The following is an 18,431-nucleotide window of genomic DNA, read 5'->3' as shown; positions in this document are numbered from 1 at the left end:
GATAAACTCTAATGTTTTCATATGAATAATTTAGGTATATTTTATTTCATTCTTAAATGATAGCTAATTCAGATGTAAAATTCTAAAATGAGAGTTTTGGGTTTTTTCCAGCAATCTGAAACTCCTACTGCATGCTTTCTGGCATCTATATTTACTAACGAGAAATAATGTCCTGAAATCATGTTTCTCTGGGTAAATTGCCTTTTTTCTCTGGCTTGAAAAATGTGTTTGTTGAGTTATAGTTTCACTTCATTGAATATAGTTGTACATTTATTTTTATAGATTTTACTTAGTAATCAAGAGCTTACGGAGGTAAAGCATATATTCTGCCAGTACAGGTACTCCATACCCAGAGGAAATCAAATGGACTCTGTAAAAAACTATCAGTTTTGAGGACTCTCTAAATTTTGGGTCAAAAAAAAAAAAATGAAAACAGGCAATGGGATTATTGTTCTGGACAACATGGAAGCCATTTTCTAGGTTTCTAGGGAGCCACGCTCTCAGTCACCAATAAGTCGGAGCCCTTGTGTTGGGTGGCTAATTCCATGTGATGACTTAGGTCCTGACATTTCTTCACATCATCTCCAAAGATTAACTGTTCATTTCTTTTTCTTGAGAACCAATTAAACCTGCACTACCACATTTTTCAATCTATGGCAAAGAATCATTATGGGGGAAAAAAGTGAAAATATAAATAATTTATAATTCCCACTCTCACTTCATTTTTGTTTGGAGTGTTTTATTCTGATTTTTTAAACTATTAAATCCATTGCAGATCAATTTTATTTCTTTTTCTCCCATGAATTAGATATTATAGACTATCAAATAAAATGGCCATTTCTGTATTTTGGGATTTTTAGCTTTTTTATCAAGTTTGTGTTCTACCTCAATAAATTACTCTCAAAATATGAATGAATGAAATTCAAATAATGAATTTAAATAATTCAAATAATGAAATTAACTGTTAATTTTGTTTAAATTTGTTTAAATAATTATTTGTTTAAATAATTCAAATAATGAAATTAACTGTTAACATGCTATAGGCATAGAACTATCTTCCATCTTTCTCACACACTAACAATTTTTATTTTTAATCAATGTCTGCACCTCTCTGTGCACCTTCTTCCCTCCTCTCTCTTTAACCAACTCTATCATTTTCCTTCCACAGAGGGTTGGCTATTGTGGCTTCTCTGACTTTTGGTATATAGTATTCATTTAGATTTATCAGTTGGTCTATCCTAAAAATTGGCTAAGTCATTTAGAATATTTTAGATAAAGTCCCAAAGGAACGAATCCAGTGGGTCCATGTTTCTGCCATGCTCATAATGTCCTGGCCACACTATTGTTGAGCTCAGCATGCCTGGATTCGTCATCTACAGCCCAATGACTGGGACGGTGCACTGTCAATCAGTAATTCGGATTTTCCAGGTAGGCTCAGGGAGAACAGACACATTTGTGAGTTGGAGAGCAAAAATAGTGTTGATCTTAATTTTCAATACATATATAGACTGTGACAGCAGAGCCTCTCAATCCTTCTGACCTTGGTTGTGTTCGGCAGGAAGTGTCAAAGGTTACCACAGTGATGATTGGAATGTGGTGGCCAAGTGTTTATAGCAACTCCACATTTTAGTCCTAAGATACTGGATCTTTGTTGTGAAGCCTACTTCATCTAATGCTGGGTTGTTTATCCACTACTAAGAATGTGAGCTGGCATTAGGCCATGGTGAGATATGGCAGTTTTACCCTACTGATGCTGCGATGTGTGGTTACCACAGAAATCGTGCTCCATACAAACAGAAAAGGAGGTAAGGATCTGTCAACAGCACGTACGACCAATGCTATATATGCATATAATTTAAAGGTAAAAATTATATACAACATACATTGCTTAATGATGTGAGCAAAAATCATATTTGTTTAAAATGTATTTAAAATGTGTTTATAAGTGAGGTGTGCCTGGGTGGCTCAGTCGGTTGAATGCCCGAGTCTTGATTTTGGCTCAGGTCATGATCGTGGGATCTAGCTCTTGTGTCAGGCTCTGTGATGAGCATGGGGCATGCTTGAGATTCTCTTTCTCCCTCTGCCCCTCTCCCCTGCCCATGCCCTCTCTCTAAAATAAAAAATATATATATTAAAATGAAGAAATAAATAATAAAATTCGTGTATAAGTAAAATAAGTCAGACTGAGAAAGACAAACACCATATGATTTCATTCGTATATGGAACTAAAGAAACACAAATGAATGGATAAATAAAACACAAAAAGCAGAATCAGACCTATAAATACAGAGAACAGACTGATGGTCACCAGAGAGAACGAGAGTAAGGGAATGGGCAAAATGGGTGAAAGGGAGTGAGAGATACAGGCTTCCAGTATTATGGAATGAATAAGTCGCAGGAACAAAAGACACAGCATGGAGAATATAGTCAATGGTACTATAATCGTGTTATATGGTGACAGATGGTAGCTGCAATATGGTGAGCATTAGCTTAATATATAAACTTGCAGGATCACTATATTCTACACCTGAAACTAATGTAACATTGTTGTCATCTACACTCAAATAAAATTTTTTAAATAAAATAAAATAAAATATGTATATGCATGTTCTCATGTCTAGATAAATATGTCTTTAGGAGAACATAGGTGAAGCAAGAGAGGATACCAGAAGAGACTGAATGAGTGGCAGGTACATGTAAGGTATAGAATAATTCTCTTAGTTAAAATAGGATAATTTTAATAAATTAATGGCAAGCACTATGTGTGCATGAGTGTGTGCATACTATGCATTAAGACTAGGTAGAAATTACATTTAGGATGCAGTGTGACACTTTTCCTTGCTGTATGAGTTCTACTCAATGTAACTTGCACATATTAAAAGCTTTTATTATGTGCAAGTTACATGCTAGTTCCTGGGGATACAGTTGTAAATGTGATAGATATTCCTTCAAAAAGTACTTAAATTCAGAAAAGAGTAACAAACAAGTACACACACAGAGATATGGTGTATTGCATGCTATGATGACCAATGATAGAAAATTTTTTTTAAGTTCATTTATTTATTTTGAAAGAGACCAAGAGAGGGTGGGGGAAAGGGGAGAGAGAGAGAGGGAGAATCTCAAGCAGGCTCTGCACCAGCAGCACGGAGCTCCACACGGGACTCCAACTCACAAAACTGGGATTTCGACCTGAGTCGAAATCAAGAGTCAGGTGCTCAACCGACTGAGCCATCCATGCGCCCCCAAAGGTAGAAATTTTTAAAAGGAAAAGTCTCATTAGATGAAGAAGCACATAAAACAAGACATAAAATCAAATGAAAGATTTTCAGATGAAAGGAGGTATAAAGAAGAATATTCCAAAAGAGAAGGCTATACATATAAGTACTTCAAGACAAAGGAGAAAGATCGTGAAATTACAGTCTCCAAATTAATTTATCTACCTGGAGTAAAAATCATGAAGAATGGGAAAGTGGATGGGAGTGGAGTGATAAGATTTGAAGTTCGATAGACAATAAAAGGCTCGTTCATATAGAGTTCATGCAGTTCATGTATAATGCTCTATATGTATATGCATAATAGTCTAAGGCCAACGGCAAATAAAAAAACTTGGAAAGTAATGATGGGAAAAGAGAAACGTGATCATGTTTGCATGTTGAAAGATCTTTTTTATTTCAGTGTGGTAAATTTTTGAGGAAGGCATCTGTGAAAGCCAGTGAGGCCAAGCAGGAGGTAAGACAGCATGCTACATGAGCAGTGAGCCAGGAGTTTCAGTATTTTGTGTGAACCATAAGCCAAATAAGCAATCTGCTATGTATATTAGCAAAAAGAAGTGATTTAAAGTCATGTTTTATATAAGACTATTCAGAAATTTATTCAAAATGTTAATATTTCAGAGCATAAATATTGCTCATTAAATAGAATAAGACTTCCACATTTTTGTGACTAAATTCAGAGCTGTCCATGTTCTTCATAGATATACTATACCAGTATTGAACACCATCTAAAATATGTGTAATTGAAATTTTTGTGTATTTTGCTGACATTTAATCTAATAAAATTTTCATCTGAACAGTACTTAAGACTCTTATGTCTATATGGGCTATGTCTGCCCTTAGCTTTGCCAGAGGCAAAATATATTTATGTTGCTAGAATGAGCATTATGCTTTCTTCTGGAATTCCCTACCCATTGCTTATTCAGTAGATTATTCTCCCTATTCAAAGTATTCTTCTTATGTTTTTTTTTCTTTTTTTCTTTTTTTGAACACTGGTGAAAGCCTGTATGATTTTATTTTCTATGAATTAAGGTGATAGAGTATCCTTTTTCAAAATGAACTGAGTGGGATATAAGTAGACATTTTTTCTCACTGACAAAGAAAATATTACAAGGAAACAAATCATGGGATTTGTATTATGAAAAAAAATAAGGGTGTTCTATGACTTTAGAGAAACATAAACCGTTGATTCATGAAGATGATAATTATCTTATTTTAAAACACGGTACTTAAAATAGGGCTTGTGTGTGGACGTTCCTTCTTTTCAACATATCTTTTCCTTCCTCTTTCTTCATCTTTTATTTCTGCTTGGAAATATACTTAAGATACATAAATGTAAAGTGACTTTGTTAGATTATCTGTTTAAAACCTGAAATATATAAAGAAACATTTTCACATTTATATCAAAATTATACTGATGAAAAAATAAATAGATTTAATATTAATAATTTTAACACAAATATTCACCACAAATCTGTTAATCCCATTGTACCAAAATACCAGGATATTTTCAGTAGTAGCTATTTAACTGTGTAGTGACTTTGCAAGTTTTCTAGTGTTTTGTTGGAATCAATTTGAATCTCCTCAAGAAAGTGAAATTATAAAGTTATGTGATAATTCAGTAATAAAGATTCAGATTTATATTTATACTATGTGATACAGGAAATACACTTGCTTTATCTTTAAAAAATAATATTCAGTGAATTTAAAAGAATCAGAGATGCACAGAGCATGTTTCTAAACACACTAAAAGCAAGTGAAATCAGTAACAAAAGATTTCATAGGAAATATCAAGTATTTAGAAATTTAGCATCACTCAGGAAAAAAATCAAACCTAATGATAATGGGAAAAATCGCATAAAAATTAATGATATACAGCCAAAATGCTGCTTAGAGAGAATCTTATGGCTTTAAGTATTAACATTGTAAAAGTAAAAAAGGTCCAAAACATTTAAAATCAATAACTCAAATTTTCACCTTAAGATATATAAAAAAAAGTAAATTACCCCCAAACAACAGAAATGAGGTACAGAATATAGAAAAATGGAAAAATTATAAAGCCACATATTGACTATTTGAGCAGATTGAATAAAAAAAAAAAACATGACAAGAAGAAAATACAAACCTTTATAAGCTCTTAGTCAGATTGGTGAAAAGACAAATATCTTACAAATTATAATAATATCATGAATGAAAAAAAGATTATCGCTGTAGAGCCTACAGATAGTCAAAGGATCAATTTAATACCAACACATGGGAAAACTTTGATGACGTGGATCTATTCCTTGGAAAATGTAATCAATAAAACTCACATGCAACAAAAAAGGAAATTTTAATAGTCCTATGTCTACAAAAGGATAAAGAATTTGTCATTAAAAAACTTTGATAGGTCACCTGGGTGGCTCAGTTGGTGAAACGTCTCACTTCGGCTCAGGTCACGATCTCCTGGTCTTGTGAGTTCCGCCCCACATGGGGCTCTGTGCTGACAGCTCAGAGCCTGGACCCTGCTTCGGATTCTGTGTCTCTGTCTCCCTCTGCTCCTCCCCCTGCCCTGTCTGTGCTTTGTCTCTCTGTCTCTCTGTCTCTCTGTCGTGCTCTGTCTCTCTGTCTCTCTGTCTGTCTCTCTCTCTCTCTCTGTCAAAAATAAGTAAACATTTAAAAAAATGACTTACAAAAAAAACTTTGATAAAAAGGAAATTTTAGACACAGATGATTTTACTGTTGAATTTTATCAAACATATAAGAAGAAATAATACCAATTTTATAGAACTTCATCCAGAAAACAAAAGTATCTCTTTCCACTTGCTTTATGAGGCTATAAAAAAGCACAATCTCCTAAAGACAGCAAAAGACAACAAAAGAAACTTATGGACTGATATTGGTCATGAATATAGGTATAAAAATACTTTAAAATATTGGCTATTAAATCCAAAAATATATCAAAGGAATAATACATCATGACCAATTAAATGTTATCTCAGTAATGTAAACTTGCTTTAAAAAACCTTTTTGATGATTGCAAGAAAAGAATAAGAAAATTCAAAGCCAATTTCTGTTAAAAACTCTAGGTAAGAAGAGTCGGGAACTTCCTCAATCTGATAAAAGACAAATATGATAAATCTATAGCTAATGTCATAATGGATGATAGAATACTGAACACACACCCCTAAGGATAGCCACTCTTACCATTTCATATTTTGAGGAGTGCACAGAAAGGCAACTACAAATAACTGCATTTAGCACACTGTATAATACAAGTTAATATACAGAAGTTATTTTTATTTTCCAAAGAACTAAGAGCAAACAACAAACACAAAATGAATCTTAAAACATTCTATATATAATAGTGTCAAAATTCATGTAAGTTAGCCAAACATTTAACAAGAGGTAAGAGAGAACTGTATAATGAAAACAAAACAAAACAAAAACCACAGATTTGCTAAAGAAATGAGTTATTCTATATTCACAGTTTGAAAGATCCAATATTTTTAAGAAATCAATTTACCCCCAAATGAATGATACATGTAATGTAATCTTAGTCACATTTCCAGTAACCTTTCTCTTTGTTTGTAATAATCAACAGTTTCCAAAATTTACATTGGATACAAAGGGCCTAGATGACCAAATCTTACTAAAAAATGAAGAATTATACCTGATTTCAAGATGCATGCACATTTACATTAATCAAGACAGTGTGACATTTAAGTGAATGAAGACCCATAGAACATGGAATAAACTAGAAAGTGAACTGATAAGCAAACAACAATGAAGGAATATTATTTTAAATTGCATTTAATACTCTCGTAGGTAAACCTCTTTCCAAATATTTAATAACTATTCATTCAAATACTTTGTCATTTTATTTTGTTATAAATATTTTCTATATCTCCTATAAAGGTTTTTTTTTTATTTCTTGAGCATTCTCTATTTTAGTCATGTTTATAGTAAATATTTATCAAGGGTCTTTGATTATTTTCCTGTTTCTGATATTTTATTATGCAAAGTTGTTTTGAATCTTACATCATGAAATGCACCATGAGATGTTTCATCAATATTTTTTCACTAGTTTTGACTCTCCTCATTGTTATATGTCTTTTCCTTCTAATAGTTTACCCTTTTTAACTTAATCTGTAAAAAATATTATTTCTATTATTATTACTATTTTGAGAGAGAGAATGAGTGAGGGAGAGGGGCAGGAAGAGGGGGAGAGAGAGAGAGAGAGAGAGAGAGAGAGAGAGAGAGAGAATTTTAAGTAGGCTTCATGCTTAGCATGGAGCCTGACACAGGTCTAGATCCCATGACCCTACGATCATGATCTGAGCTGAAATCAAGAGTCAGACACTCAACCAACTGAACCACTCAGGTGACCCTACAAAAATTCTATTGTGTATTTTGTTTATGGCACAGTGATCATTTTGAGACACTACTTCTCACTTTCTTCTCCCCAGCTGTTCCTCTACTAGGACTTTTAGTTTAAAATGGTGCCAGCCTAAGCACGTATAATATTGTCTCTCCTAACTTTTCAGTTAATCACATAAGAAAACACAGAAAGAACCAAAAATGTATAAAAACATCACTAAATAAGAGATATCAGTTATTGTCAGAATTCAAATCCAACAGCAAAACATTGACAACTCTGAAGTAACATAAAATGACAAAGTCATTTCTTACCAAATTCCTCAAGGCACTGAGAAAAAATAGAATTTTCCATTCCATCTACAGTATTATTGCATCTTCTTTCCTTTATGTAGAAAGATTTTGGAGGTACATTTAAACTTCTTTTTATTAATTATTTATTAATTGACATTTCTTTCAAATTTGGATATATTTGCATCTAACAGTAAATGCAAGATTACCATCAGATGGCTGCCCTCACAGGAAATATAGCGAGTTGCTATTTCTGAGTGACATTTGCCTATATCTTCATAAAGAATTATCTAACTTTTTATCTTCGGTACTGTCACTTTTGTTTCTCAACTCTTAAAATACAACTTCAAACATGCTATTGAAAATATTTTTCACTTCTTATACGGACTTGATTAATTTAAATTCAATATTTAAAAATTTCTCTTTTTAGGAGACTATTTGTAAGTTCTTTCATAGCCCATTATTTAATTTTCTACATTTTATTTATTTATTTATTTATTTATTTATTTATTTATTATGAGAGTGTGTACGAGTGGCATAAGGACAGAGGGAGAAGGAGAGAGGGAATTCAAACAGGCTCCACGCCCAACATAGAGTCCAATGTGGGGCTCGAATTCATGACCAGGAGATAAACCAAGCTGAAATCAAGAGTTGGACACTTCTTTAACTAAGCTACCCAAGCACCCCTAATGTTCTATATTTTAAATAATAGAAGATTTTTTAAACTAGAAGAGATAGTTTCACCTTAGTATTTGTTTGAAATGTCAGGATTAAAATCTTACAAGAAACTATACATGTCATGTAAGTATTTATTCATGAGTATCTGCTAAATAATTTAATGTATAGATTTTGAAGCAGAGATAGATTTAATGTATAGATTTTGAAAGCATATCAATAGAAGCCACAATCTTTATTAAAAATGTCGGTGTATTAAACTTTTTAAGTATCTTTTTTTTAAAAAGATTTTATTTTTACATAATCTCTATACCCATCATGGGGCTAGAACTCACAGCCTTGAGATCAAGAGTCACATGCTCTACCTAGTGAGCCAACCAGGTGCCCCTGAGCTTATAACATCGTAATGGCTTCTCATCACTTGTTTTTTTAAAAAAATAAGTGAAGGATTATTTGAAAGCTCTTGTCTTTTGTATAAGATTTCATTAATTTTTGAGGTGAATATTTCCCAGAGATGGTTGAGTGAAGAACTGATTAAAATGAAAATGTGCCTAAAATACCTAACAAAACAGCTGACCTAAGACATGTTCCTTGAACATGTTTGTCAGTACGGGGCACCTGATAAATTCTAATAAGAACATTTTTACTCCATTAAAAATAACATTGCACCTGTGACCCATACGTAAAATATATGTGTACCTTATTAAAAATAAGAATATTTTGTAACTTAAGACTATCTCTGTGATAGTTCTGAGGTTCCTTTTTTTTCCAGTGGGAATTTATTTAAATCTTTCTGATTTTTTTTTATTTTGACATAATATTATAGGATTAACGCAGTGTTAATGAAAGACGTTTTCATTCTTTGATTTGTTATTAATTCCAGTATTCTTTCATTGCCTATCACCAAGCATTATCATCATCTACTTGGAATATATTTGCACACCATAGATTTTATTAGCTTCTTCATTTGTTTAAGGGCTGCCTTGGCCAGCAACATTTGAGGGGTTTTGTTTTGTTTTGTTTTGTTTTGTCTTGTTTTGTTTTACTTCACCTTTCCTGAGCCCTCTACTTGGTTTAGTATTTCTCAGTTAAACTATATTCTTACTATTTCTCAATTAACCTATATTTTACCCCAGATGCAGGTCACATGTCATTTGATAGTTGGTATTGATTTTCTAATTTGTGAACAAGTACATGACATCTTCTTCAAAAATTAAACCAAGTATTTGCTGCTAATGTCACCAAATCACATAAAAATGTGTGTATAAGTACAAATACCCTTAAAGAGTAGTGAATATGTAAATTTCAAATATATCATGTCATATATTGTATAGATATTGAATTACTATAATTATGTGGTCATATTTTTGTTTTCAGTTAATTCAACATTCCTTTACAAGAATAAAGTAAATCTGACTTGTACAGCAAACTAAATGTTGAATCAGAGATTAGGATTTTGAAAAAATGTTAACACTGTTAAAAATTTAATGGCATTTTGCTTTGCTTTAAGTTGTGAGACCTTGAGGATAAAGTTATAAAAAAATATAATTTCCATTTAAATATGACTTTCTGCTCCTTAGGGTCATGAAGCACATACCCACAGTTATAAACACACACATAATAATTCATGGTAATTATAAGCCATAATCATGATGCTAACTTAGGTCTTCATAAAGTTAAGTGTAGCCTGTCTTAGGCTTCATTTATTAAGTTGTTTTTCAAAGGTTTCAGAGATGTTTTCTTTGGTGTAAAGTCCTCTTAGAGTTTTAGTTTCCTTCGGGGACAATTGAAACAGGTGAGATGTTATAGATCCATTTTATAATAAGGTTCTGTATGGCATTCATATTTAAATTCATTATTTAAACTCTCATTTTATTCAGATAAAAAGTGCCATGATGAAGGAGATAAATTACAGTTAGCTTTAAATGGTGAATCTCATAGCCAGGTGCACATTATATTCACTGAGGAACTTTTGTGAAATGCTGATGCCCTGGAACATTGGAGTAATTGGTTAGGGATGAAAGTATCAGTATTTTTAAAGATCTCCAAATATGTTAATGGTTTAAAGCTTGAGCCAATAGGCTAAAGATTTCATAGCTATTACCTAAACTTGAAGGGAAGATTCTTCATCTTTGGTGAAATGCAAAATTGAGACCAGGATAACGTCTTGTCTCTGTAGCTCACATTTCCAACCCTCCATCCATTCTTTGTTTCCTTATTCTGAAAATGCTAAATCTCATATTTGAAAATATGGCATCTGTTGAGGTACCTGGGTGGCTTAGTCAGTTGAGCGTCCAACTTCAGCCCAGGTCATGATCTCTTCAGCCCAGGTTTATGGGTTCGAGCCCCACGTCAGGCTTTGTGCTGACAACTTAGAGCCTGGAGCCTACTTTGGATTCTGTGTCTCCTTCTCTCTCTGCCCCTACTCTGCTCATGCTCTCTTTCTCAAAAATAAACATCTTTATGGAATCTTTATGGTACCAAATTGCTGAATCAACCTTAAGGGTTTCTTGATATATAAGTAGCAAATGCTCTGTAGGTAAGTTTTATTTACTTACCACCAAATATATGATAACAGATTTAATTACTGACCCAGGGAATAACTTAATATTTAGTACTTTTAGGTAAATTAAAACAAAGTAAGTTTTTAATTTATTTTTTTATTTTTTAAACATTTTTTAACGTTTGTTTTTGAGAGAGACAGAGCATGAGTAGGGGTGGAGCAGAGAGAGAGGGAGACACAGAATTCAAAGCAGGCTTGAGGCTCTGAGCTATCAGCACAGAACCCGATGTGGGGCTCGAACTCATGAACCTTAAGATCATGACCTGAACTGAAGTCAGATGGTTTACCAACTGAGCCACCCAGGTACCCCAAAACAAATGAAGTTTTTTAGATAGTAGATTTAAATCATTGCAATCTATCATTTTCTTCCAACGAGTCATTCCCCAAAACCCAAGTTCTTCAAACTAGACTTAGACTTGCTGCTGTGCATTTTGACTAATGTCATGACCTTAGATTGCTCACACTGGGTTCTAATCATGTAGTTGCAGCTATATTTGACCCATCAAATATTATCAAACTAATGCCTAGTTTAAAAAGTGTGGAAAATTAAGGTCCAACCATTTTCTAGCATTTTGCTGTGTTCAGAATTAAATTATTTAAACATATTCATTGAGACCCATCCATGAATAGATTTAATGTAATGTACAAATGTATGAGATTCAGAATAAAACTTGTGTTCAAATCCAATCTTTGAGACTTATTGATCATTTAATGGGAAAGTACCAGTGGCCTTTCTAAGGAGAACGAAAGAGTTAAAGAGATGGAATAACAGAGAGAATAACAGAGAGAAATAAACAGGAAGTGTATAGGATGGGCCGTACAGCTTTTGAATTACTCAGGGGTCTTTAACCCAAGTCTCACAAGAGGAAGCCATTCAAAAGATTAAAAAGATATAAGTTTAATTGTCATATTTTTAAAAATTTTTTTTAAAGTGAGAGAGACAGAGCATGAGTGGGGAAGGGGCAGAGAGAGAGAGACACACACAGAATCCAAAGTAGACTCCAGGTCTGAGTTGTCAGCATACAGCCTGATGTGGGGCTCAAATTCATGAACCACAAGACCATGAAATTATGACCTGAGCCGAAGTCAGATGTTTAACCGACTGAGCCACCCAGGCTGCCTGATAATGTTTATTTATTTATTGTGTGTGTGTGAGAGAGAGACACCTCATGCAAGTCAGGGAGAGGCAACGAGAGAGAGAGAGAGAGAGAGAGAGTGAGAGAATCTCAAGCAGGCTCCACACTGTCAGTGCAAAGCCTGAAAGCCTGACACGGGGCTCGATCCCACAAACCATGAGATCATGACTTGAGCTAAAATCAAGAGTCAGATGCTTAACCAATTGAGCCACCCAGGCAACCTTATATTTTCTTCATATGAAGAAATGAAGGGAGGAGAGGTCAAATAAATTCCCACAAACAAATTATGTATAAACCGATGAAGCCAGGAGTAGAATGTTCCTCTACTTTTAGCACTACATCATACTTCAAAAATTCAGGTTGATATGTCATTTTTCTTTCTGATGCATACTAAAACTGTGATAAATGAATATAGGGATATAAAAATGGGAACACATTAAAAATAAACAATAGGAAACTAAAGTAGTAGCCAAAGAAACAAAGCTGTAAAATGGTAGAAACCAAGACTGTTCAGAGCCCCTGAGGGACCAGCACTGAAAAGCCATTAGGACGCCTCTGTTTCTCTCTGCATTCCATTAGATAAGCTTTCCTTCTGAGGCAGGAGCAAGTGTGACCGTTTCTATTGTAGGAGCAAAAAGGACTTTATATCTTCAGTGCAATATGAAAAATAAAAATCCTTGTAAAGATCCTGATTGTCCTAAATAAGACAACAGGTTCATGCTATGACCACAAAGGTCCCATTAGAACCCAAAAAAATGAGAGTTGGGAGTTTGGGGATTTCCTGGAAAATGTCCATAAATCAAAAGAAAACAAAATGGATTTGATGATTCAATCAAACAAGGGAAAGTGTACTTGGAAGATACACATTAGACACCATTATATCATGTAAGGATTTTGGATCTTACGCTAATTTCAATGGAAGCTACTGAAATGGCTTAAATAGGAGTAACGTAAACACTTATCTATTTTAAAAGGGTTTTTTTAGCCTCTGTGTGAAGATTGAATTAGGGAGACGTGTGTGTATAGACTAGGCAGAAGAATACAGCTTTGTAAGTGACCCTTTCCAAACAAAATTAAAAGGAAAATGAACTCCTAAGATGGTACTAATATTCATACAAATTTCAAATCTCAAATATATTGTAAGTCACAAACACATTGAACATACCTCTAATTCCAAATGATTATGGTTTTTCACATAATCTGCACATGAAAAAGTAGTTAGTCAAAGTTAATTATAAACAAAATGAACATTAAATAATATGACATGTTAGGTTTCCTTATGTTATGCTAATTATTTATTTTCTGAAGCAGTTTCTGTTTTAAAAAAATAAGTGAGGGGGTGGGAAAGGATTGGGAGAAAAAACATCAATGGTAGATTTGAGAAGAGATAACTTTTTTTAACCATTTGAAAATAATGGGAATGTAAATACAAACTCTTTTTTTCAAACAAGTTGGACAGATTAACTTTTTTTTTTTAAACCCAACAGACTATTATTCTTCATTAAAGTGTGCTTTATTTCTATCATTTAAGTTGGGCTTTGAAATATACCCTCAAAAAGGATTCCTTTCTTTAGTTTACTCAGACCTTTGAATCATCTAATGACCATTAAATGAACATTTCCAATTATTCTATTTCTGTTTGTTTTCCGAATTCTCTTCTCTGTCCTAAGTGTTTAAAAATATTGAATTTTGTGTGTGGGAGGGTGGGTTAAGCAGGTAATGAGGATTAAGGAAGGCACTTGTGATGAGCACCGTGTGTTGTATGTAAGACTTGAATCACTAAACTATACATCCGAAACTAATATTACACTGTATGTTAACTAACTGGAATTTAAAACATTAAAAAAACAAAGTCAATTATAAATAAATTAAGACATTTTATGTCTGATCATAGGATGAAGACATGGGAAAATAGTAGTTAGAGTAGGGTCAAATATTTTAGTAAAAGGTTTCAGTTGCTATGTAATGAACACATCTCCTTCATTATGTTCAGCCACGTTTCAATGGCCAGAACAGTCAACTGAATAGTTTATATATTTATTACTCTTTATATTCATCTTTTAGTTTAATTTATTTGTTATGTGTAGTTTCATATGACATCCCCAAACCTATTGTCTTCCACATCAGAAATGATTGAAAGTGGATTATGTCTTACAATATATATCTAAATAAGTATAGCATACTTGAAAACTTTGAAAAGGTGTATTTGCTTTAGACACTGCAAATGTACTTGTTTGATATATGCAGGTAAAATCATAGGCAAACTAGTGAAAAAAAAGTGTGTCTTCTCCAAAACTTATCATTATCTCAAAGTTCTCTTCTGTCTACTTCTAGCTAGAGGCTCTGTGTTCCTTGAGATATATCTTCCTTGCCAATGTTACCCTGGACCTTTGAGTGGATAAATAAACATCTCAGGTCCCTGGGTGTGCAGTTATGTCTGCAAAGTACCTAGGGGGGTGATAACACTAATCCAAGGCTATATACAAATAAAAGAAAATTACTGGGACTTATTCAGAATCCAAATGTAATGCCAGCATTTTTCCGGGGTCTCGCTTGAGATAGACCCCTCCACCCACACTATGTTTTCAGTTCAGAAGAGGTTACTCAAGGGCAGAGGTTAAGACAAAGCAGAGGCAGGGACAGTGTTGTTCCCATAACAGAGGAAGAGATTTTCAGGAAACATCGAAACCCCATGCTCTTGTTCAAAATACTTCAAATTAGTCACTGCTTGCATAGCATATAAAAAATTCAAAAGGGAAAATAAATGGCTATGAGTGCCATAATATACACGGGATTTTAAAATCCATTATATGTCTGGACGCCTAGGTGGGTCAGTTGGTTAAGCAACCGACTTTGGCTCAGGTCATGATCTCACGGTCTGTGAGCACAGAGCCTGGATCCTACTTCAGATTCTGTGTCTCCCTCTCTCTTTGCCCCTCCTCTGCTCATGCTCTGTCTGTCTCTCCCTCTCAAAAATAAATAAACATTAAAAGAGTTTTGAAAATCCTTTATATGTCATATACACAGTAACTAGAAAACATAAAAATTGACTAATTTACAAAGATTGCCTATTCCTTTTGCATAAGTATATGGGAATTTTTTTCTCTTCCAATTAATTTATTTATTTAGTTTTTTTATTTCGTTTTTACTTAAACTCAATTTAGTTAATGTAGAGCAAAAAATTAGTTTTGAATGCACGATAGTGATTCAGCACTTTCAGACATCACCCAGTGCTCATCACAGCAAGTGCCCTCCTTAGTCCCCATCACCTTTTTAAATATTTTTTTTAATTTTTTTTTTATTTTATAGAAAGAAAGCATTAGCAGTGGGGGAGAGGGACAGTGGGAGAGAGAGAGAGGAGAGAGGGAATCTTAAGCAGGCTCCACCCTCAGCACAGAGTCTGACACGGGGCTCAATCACGTGACCTGGCATCATGACCTGAGCAATAATCAAGGGTCAGACTGAGCCACCCAGATGCCCTGATACCCATCATTTATTTAACACATGCCTGCACCGACCTCCCTGCTAGTAGCCATCAGTTTGTTCAGTATATGGGAGTATTTTAAAAATTATTTATTTATTTTGAGAAAGAGAGAGAGAGAGAGAGGCAGAAAGAGGGGGGGGGGTAGAGAGAGAGAATTCCAAGCAGACTCTGTACTGTCAGCGCAGAGCTGGACATGGGGCTTGACTCCATGAACTGTGAAATCATGACCTGACCCGATATCAAGTGTTGGATGCTTAACCAAATGAGCCACCCAGAACCCCCAGTATATGGGATTTTTAAATCAGATAATTCTAAGTAAATTATTTTATTTCTTTGTAATACAAAATTTATAAATCTTCGTATTGTTTTGCAACATAACAATTGTGAGTAGTCAAAGATGTCTTCCAGATAAAAATACTTTTTGGGAGATCTGAGTGGCTCAGTCGGTTAAGCTTCTGACTCAGGCTCGAGGCCCTGCACTGACAGCACCAAGCCTGGAGCCTGCTTCAGATTCTGTGTCTCCCTCTCTCTCTGCCTTTCCCCTTCTCATGCTCTGTCTCTCTCTGTCTCTCAAAAATAAATGTTAATTTTTTTTTTAAAGATAAAAATACTTTCTATCACTTACTATGAACCTCTCAGAAGATGTAGAGAAAAGTAGTCATTGAGGTAATTATTTGAGGGGGACGAAAACACAGGTGCAATAATAAAGACCAAGTAAGTTCCCAAAGTGGACTAGATAGGACCAGGATTTAAACTCTACTGAATCTGATTTCAGAAATTATTTCTTTATATCCCAGCCTTTTTTCTTAATGATTAAAACCAAGAGACACTAATAGTAAAAATTAACAAGATAACATTATTATAGAATTGGCTATGTTGGTAGGTTTTATATATATATACATACACATATATGTGTGTATATATATATGTGTGTATATATATACATGTATATAAACATATATATACACACATACATATATGTATATGTATGTATATACACATATATACATGTATATAAACATATATACATACATATATATGTGTATATATATACATACATATATGTGTATATACACACATATATATACACACACATATATATATGTTTATGTACATGTGTATATATGTTTTATAATATTTTTATACTAACCTAACAGATGGCACTGCCTCTATCAAATGATAGCATCAAGATAGAAATTAATAGATTTAATTAACAGTTATTTATTTACATCAGAGAACTAGAGTATTTTCATAGCAGGGTTGGTTTAAATTTTATATGAAACAGATGAAAAAATCTCCATGTATACATTATACAGCATGCATGTTTATGCATATATTATATACATTATATATTATATATTATGTATCATGCATATATAATACTACTCAGTATATAATTTTAACACAAAAAGTAGCTTTACAGCTTGGTTAATCCAAGAATGCTTTGGTATAAGGAATCATTTTCTTGGCTGACAATGGTAGCAAGTATTATAATAAGAATCCCCTTCACTTGCTCTAACAAGCAAATTCCCTGTTTCCCAGGAACATTCTTTTAGAGACTCTTGAATGTCTATCTGCCTTGAAAGGATGGCCTATCTCCATTGCCATTTTCTCTTTTTATTTTCAGTATTTGGGATTCAGCTCAGGTCGAGACCAAAGAAGCAATTCTACCTCGCAAGTGCTGCAGCTGGTTTCCTCCAGTGTCCCTCCATTCATAGCAAGGGAAGGAGTGACCGGCTCATACAAGATTAGCTTAAAAGGAAAATCAATACCGCTCCCTCATCCTCATCAAGTCTTGAGCCACGCTGGCCAGGATCCAAGGAGGAAAGGCTCAAGTGGAAAACACTTGGCTGCCAGTGAGAACGATACTCGGAGATGCATACCAGGTTATTTGAACTTCTGCCAATGAATGCATCACTAGAAGTTGGAGGTACCGTGGCTTTCTTCCAACCATCTGGTTTAATTGAAAAATATAAATGTTGGAAAACAATAAACCAAAGCTTGCTTTCCTTGAGTCGTGTGGTACTGCCTGGTTATGAATTGTGCTCTTCAATATTAAAAGGTTTCTTAAATATGTATATAAATATAACATAAGAAACCAATAATAATTCATCCTTATTATACTAATATTATAATTTAATAGTGAATTTTATCAAAATCTTACTGATGTTTATTATGCAGATTTGCTCAGTAGTGTTTTTTTTTCTTTTCCCTTTTTTTATAGACTCATGTTAGGAAATCTTAACCAGAACTCAAATCCAGAAATCCTTTCAATTTCATAGCATATATATTATTTCCTTATGTACATGGTTAACCATTCTAAATAAAAAGTGCCTAGTACCAAGCAGAATCAAAGGAAATATAAAATCCTATCTATATGAAATGAAAATTTGACTGACATGTGTACATTTTTCTCTAGTTATGTAATTTTTCCTTTCTACAAATAATGCCCATCATGTATTAGATGTTGTATAAAACACTAAAAAGAAAAATAAAATAAATAAATAAAGATCATGCTCTCATAGAGATTTAATCAAATAGACTGAGACTGATGTTAATTTAACCCATGTAAACAAATCACTAAATGAGCAAAAATATAGTTTTCTTTAATCTTAATACATGTCTTTCCCCACTACCATAATTCCTCCAATTTG

General features: G+C 33.5%; 1 long non-coding RNA gene across 1 annotated transcript; it reads left to right on the top strand.

Annotated features, from left to right (window-relative positions):
• The first annotated feature begins 1,629 nt into the window (after positions 1-1,629).
• On the top strand, positions 1,630-17,771 carry LOC122237672. Its single transcript, XR_006216270.1, has 3 exons — positions 1,630-1,805; positions 3,676-3,729; positions 17,405-17,771. It is a non-coding gene; the product is annotated as an uncharacterized LOC122237672 (long non-coding RNA).
• Positions 17,772-18,431: the final 660 nt, after the last annotated feature.

This window comes from Panthera tigris, chromosome B1, assembly GCF_018350195.1.
Source record: "Panthera tigris isolate Pti1 chromosome B1, P.tigris_Pti1_mat1.1, whole genome shotgun sequence".
Taxonomy (NCBI): domain Eukaryota; kingdom Metazoa; phylum Chordata; class Mammalia; order Carnivora; family Felidae; genus Panthera; species Panthera tigris.
The sequence above is the reverse complement of the archived record's forward strand: the minus strand, read 5'-3'. Positions and strand labels throughout refer to the sequence as shown.